The 6,089-nt window shown below is 46.3% G+C and overlaps 1 pseudogene across 1 annotated transcript; it reads left to right on the top strand.

Annotated features, from left to right (window-relative positions):
- Positions 1 to 248: 248 nt before the first annotated feature.
- LOC308240113 (cell division cycle-associated protein 4-like) lies at positions 249 to 3,504 on the top strand (annotated as a pseudogene). Its single transcript has 2 exons — positions 249 to 282; positions 2,810 to 3,504. The product of its transcript is annotated as a cell division cycle-associated protein 4-like (transcript).
- Positions 3,505 to 6,089: the final 2,585 nt, after the last annotated feature.

Raw genomic sequence — 6,089 nt, 5'->3', positions numbered from 1 at the left:
AAATTTGACTTTGGGTGGTGGGCACATGGTGGAATATATAGATCTTGTAACTCAGAAACCCACACCTGCAACCTATATGATCATGTCGACCCATGTCACCCCAATAAATTAATTTTTTTAAAAGACTAATCGGAGGGGTAGACATGCAAAACAGGTTAGTCCCATACATCCATGAGGTAGTTAAGAATCAGGAGGTATATCTTGCCTCAAGGTCTCCCCTAAGGAGTAAATGTTCCCAGCTCCACACCATGCTCCTCAGCATAGACCACCACTGCTGGAAAGGTGATTGCCCACAACATTTGTGAAAATGGGAAGTCCATCCAGGTGAGACAGAGGGCTGCTGGAATCCCAGGCATTCCTATTAAAAGGCCTGTGCTCAGACTTACTCATTGATGAATGCACTCACTCTGCATTCCAACACTGAGCTTGAGTAACACCAGTGACATATGGGAAAGAAGAAAACTGTCTGGTTTCATGGAGAGGGTTAGAGGGGAAGCTCTGTCAGCCATTTTGTTCCTCTGTTGTGCCCTCCCCCAACAGAGCTGGCAGTGTCAGAAGAGTGTGAATCATTAAACTTGCCCCACTTAGATTATTTCCTGAGAACTACTCCTAGCCAGCTCACACACAACAGCTGCTACTCACAAGTAGCTGGACTCAGCCCATGCTGTGGATTTCCATAAAGTCTGTGAAAATTTTTCAAACCCCATATAATAGCAGCTGGCCTCAGTGTTCCCTGTACCACATGCTTAGCAGCCCCCAGTTGGCACTAGTGGCAGCCAGCCTCCATTCAGAGCATAGCCTCACCCAAGCACCCCCAAATCTAGCACAGGCAGCTACCAACAGCTGATTATTTGTAATTCTCACCAGGTGGCACCAGGGCAAGTTCAGGCAGGGGCTGACCTAGACCTTCTCTAGAGACCCTGCCAAGAGGCCTCAGAACCAACACACCCAGTGATTGGCTTCAAACCATACCAGAGGACCACTCAATTAGCTCCAAAAATGACATACCCATAGGGTGGACTCAGATGACACCAGAGCCCTGATCTTGCAAATCCCACTCCATTGCATTAGCCCCCACACAACAGCTTGTCCACTGTATTCACCCTTAGTTCTCACAGGCAGTCAGCCTGAGGGTCAATTTTACTCTCTGATGTGCCAAAAGTAATCAAGGCTCAACTACAACAGTAAGGCAAACGCAACCCACAGATACCACTGGAACACCCAGCTTTGATGACCAGGGAGACTGCACCACTGGGCACCATAGGACACCTACTAATTAAGACTGCTCTACCAAGGGTGGGAGATATAGCAGATCTATCTAATATATAGAAACAAATACAGGGAGGCAGCCAAATTAGGAGACAAAGAAACATGTCCTAATTGAAAGAATAGGACAAACTTCAGAAAAAGAACAAAAGAAAATGAAGGCAAGCAATCTACCAGATGCAGAGTTCAAAACACTGGTTAAAAGGATGTGCAAAGACCTTACTGGAATAATAGATTAACTCAGGAAGAATTTCAACAAAGAGCTAGTAAACATAAAAAAGGGCATAGAAACCATTAAAAAGAACCAGTCAGAACTGAAGAATAGACGAACTGAAATGAAGAATACATTAGATAGAATCAACAGTAGATTAGATGAAGCAGAGAATCAAGTCAGCTATTTGAAAGACAAGGTAGTGTAAAACACACAATCTGAAGAGAAAAAATATTTTTTTAAAAAATGAGGATAGTTTAAGGGACCTCTGAGTCCTCAATCATAACACTATTAGCATCATAGGGGTACCAGAAAGAGAAGAGAGAGGCAAGATGTTGAAAACGTATTTGAAGAAATAATGACTGGAAACTTCCCTAACCTGGCAAAGAAAATACACATAGAAGCCTGGCCGGCCATGGCTCCATGGTTGAGCATTGACCTTTGAACCAGGAGGTCATGGTTTAATTCTAGTGGGAGCATAACCTGGAGTTGTGGGCTCTGATCCCCAGTGTGGGGAGTGCAGGAGGCAGTTTATCAATGAGTCTTTCTCATCATTGATGTTTCTGTGTCTCTCTCCCTCTCTCTTCCTCTCTGAAATCAATAAAAAATATTTTTTAAGAGAATATAGACACACAAGTCCAGGAAGCTCAGAGAATTCCCTAAAAGCAAGGCTATCATTCAGAAACAAAGGAGAGATAAAAAACCTTACCATACAAGATAAAGCATTTAAGTTCATTACCACCATACCAGTGTTACATTTAAGTTCATTACCACCATACCAGTGTTACAAGAAATGTTAAAGTGACTTCTTGCCCTGGTTGGTTTGGCTCAGTGGATAGAGTGTCAGCCTGCAGACTTAAGGGTCCCAGGTTTGATTCCAGTGAAGGGCACATGCCTGGGTTGGGGGTTCAATCCCCAGTAGGGGACATGCAGGAGGCAGCCTATCAATGATTCTCTCTCATCATTGATGTTTCTATCTCTCCCTCTCCCTCTCTGAAATCAATAAAAATATATTTTTAAAAAGTGACTTCTTGCCAAAACCGGTTTGGCTCAGTGGAAGAGCGTCAGCCTGCAGACTGAAGGGTCCCAGGTTCGATTCCGGTCAAGGGCATGTAACTTGGTTGCGGGCACATCCCCAGTAGGAGGTGTGCAAGAGGCAGCTGATCGATGTTTCTCTCTCATCGATGTTTCTGACTATCTATCACTCCTCCTTCCAATCTGTAAAAAATCAATAAAATATATTTAAAAAAAAAATTTTTTTAAAAAGTGACTTCTTGATAAGGAAGAGGAAGAGAAGGAGGAGGAGGAGGAATAAAATGATGTTTGCCTGAGGGTTAAAGAGAAAGTGTTCCCACAGCTAGGACACCGAGGGTGCCCTGGCCACGCCCTCCTACAGCCTGCAGCAGCAGTGGCTCCTGGATATGTCCCTGGACAAGCTGCAGCTGTGCCACATGCTGGCTGAACCCACTCTCTGCCCCTCGGTCCTCATAACCAACACTGTCCAGCAGATTCAAGAAGAAATGATGACCCAGGATGGGACTTGGCAGGTGCTGGCATCTGTCCCAGAGTGAGGGGCGGGTGCCTCTGATCCGCCTCTTTTCCACCAAGATCCTGTGTCAAACAGCATGGGAGCAGCAGGGGGAGTTCCCTTCTCCTGATTCAGTCAGTGGCCCTAAACCAGACCTGATCTCCAAACTGTCCATTGCCCCATGTGTGCAGGCTCCGAGGAGCGTGCAGAGCTGTGTTTGGGAAGTGGACAGCCCTCAAGGAAATAGGGGAAGCTTTCAGAAGTTGCTGATCAAATATTTGAAACACTAGTGAGTAAAGCCTCCAGCTCAGTGGAAGGGTTATTTGCGGACATTGACAGTCCCTACCACAACTTGGACTCCATGCTGATAAGCATGGTGGACAGCAAGTCAGTCCCTGGAGGCGGGTTTGAGACCTTGGCCTCCGTGGACACCCTACCCCTGGCTCCAGCTGCAAGGGGGTCCTGGGCGAGCTGGACCATGTGGTGGAGATCTTGGTGAAGACCTGTCTGCCTTGCCCTTGTCAGGCCACAAACACCCCCAGAGCGCCATCTGATCATGGTGTCAGCCCTGCTTTGTCGTGATTACAGGGAAGTCCAGGAACAGCACCCAGTCCGCCCACTGCTCGCCCTCCCTCCTTCCCCCAGGGACTGGGCAGTTTCCTGCAGGTTGGTTGCCCAGGCCTGCTTCAGATGCCACGAGCCCTGGGCTCTCATCTACTGAGTCCCGACACAGCTCCGTGGAGGATGTGGGCCAACAGCTGCATCAGCCTCTTTTAACTTTAAATAGGTGAATTTTTAAAAATTAAGCTTTATATGTTTGGGGAAACATTTTGGCTTAAAATATATTTTGTAAACTTTATATTTTTATCCCTTTAGATCTTTTTCAGCTATTATCTTAAAAGTATATTTTTTCTATAAACATCTTCTACAGCTAATTAGAAACTTATGACCTGCACACTGGCAGTTGGTGTGTTTAACTTTTTAAGGTTTGTTCATTCTTACCAGTGTCACTTCCCAAGTCAGCAGTGCGGGCACATCTCTACTTCTCTCTGTAAATTTACATAAAACTGCCTCCATGTGCTGCCATGGTTAGAGGCCACAGAAGGCGGACACCTTTTGTTCTGGAATCATGACCAATGGGCTGAGGGAGCCTAGCTGACCTTTGAGCTTTGTTAGAATGAAGTGTAGATTTTGTAGTGTTTAATTTATGTCTATTTATATATGTAATTGGGGGCAAAGGTCAGATACCAGTCTAGCCCTTAGTGGATCTTCAGGCACTTAAGGGTCTCTGGTGCCCCCTGAGGACCTGGTATTGGGCCCCAGCATGAAGGCCTGTGCACACGCATACTTGTCATTTGTGTGCTTGGTCCATGCCCATGCCTTCTCTGGTAAACTGGTGCTGGGAACCATTGTTAAAGTTAACTTTAAGTCTAGAATTAAAGAAATGTGATCATGTGTAAAGTAATAATTATAAAATGGCAATAACTATATACTTATCAATAATTATTTTAAATGTAAATGGATTAAATGCTCCAATAAAAATATATAAGGTGGTTGAATAGATCAGAAAACAAGACTCAAGAGACATCAATAGATGATTGGATGGAGAAGATATGATACATACACTGAGTAGCCAGATTATTATGATCTCTAAATGTATAATAATCTGGCCACTCAGTGTATATACCATATAATCCTATATAATAAAAGGCTAATATGCAAATTGTCCCCTCAATCAGGAGTTCGACAAGCAGGCAGGCTGGCCAACTGCCCATATCCCCTCACCCTGGCCAGACTGGCCGGACCCCACCCATGCACAAATTCATGCACTGGGCCTCTAATATATATATATATATATATATATATATATATATATATATATATATATATATACATATACATATATACACACATACACACACACACACACACACACACACACACAGAGTGGCCAGATTATTATGCATTCAGAGATCATAATAATCTGGCCACTCAGTGTATATACAATGGAATATTATCCTATCTAATAAAAGAGTAATATGCAAATTGACCATACCTCTGCTACACCCACAAGTCACACCCACCAGCCAATCAGGAGCGAGTATGTAAATTAACTCAATTAAGATGGCTGCGGCCACGGAGAGAGCAGGAGGCTTGGGTTTCTCTGACAATGGAGGAAGCCAAGCTTTCCGCACACCCTGGCCAGCCCAGGTCTCCACTCAAGGCTGCAAAGTTTCAATTATAGAAGATAAATAAATCCCAGATACCAGGGCCTCCACTTGGGTCACCAGGGGGCGTGGCCAGCCTGCAAACCACCACAGGCCCCTCACCTAGGCTGCCCCATGCCCCAAGGGAACATGTAATATTTATAAAAAGAACACATGCCCCCTGATCTGGGACACCCTTCAGGGCAAACCCATGCATCAGGCCTCTATCCTATCTAATTAAAGAATAATATGCAAATTGACCATCACTCTAACACACAAGATGGCTGCCCCCATGTGGTCAAAGATGGCTGCCCCCATGTGGACACAAGATGGCCGCCACAAGATGGCCAGCAGGGGAGGGCAGTTGGGAGGGACCAGGCCTGCAAGGGAGGGCAGTTGGGGGTGATCAAGCCTGCAGGGGAGGACAGTTAGGGGTGACCAGGCCAGCAGAGGAGGGAAGTTGGGGGCGACTGGGCCTGCAGGGAAGGGCAGTTGGGGGGAACCCAGGCTTGCAGGGGAGAGCAGTTGGGGGGACCAGGCCTGCAGGGGAGGGCAGTTAGGGGTGACCAGGCCTGCAGGGGAGGGCAGTTAGGGGCAAACAGGCTGGCAGGGGAGTGGTTAGGGAGTGATCAGGCTGGCAGGCAGAAGCAGTTAGGGGTAACCAGGAAGGTAGGCAGGCAAGCAGTTGGGAGCCAGCAGTCCTGGGTTGTGCCTAAACGGGCAGTTGGACATCCCTCGAGGGGTTTCAGATTGGAGAGGGTGCAGGCTGGGCTGAGGGACACCCCCCCTCATGTACGAATTTCATGCACCGGGCCTCTAGTTTGGCTATAAAAAAAAGATGACATCTTACCATTTGCAACAACATGGTTGGGCCTAG

Source organism: Plecotus auritus, assembly GCF_963455305.1.
Source record: "Plecotus auritus genome assembly, chromosome: X".
NCBI lineage: Eukaryota > Metazoa > Chordata > Mammalia > Chiroptera > Vespertilionidae > Plecotus > Plecotus auritus.
This window is presented reverse-complemented; position numbering and strand designations above follow the sequence as displayed.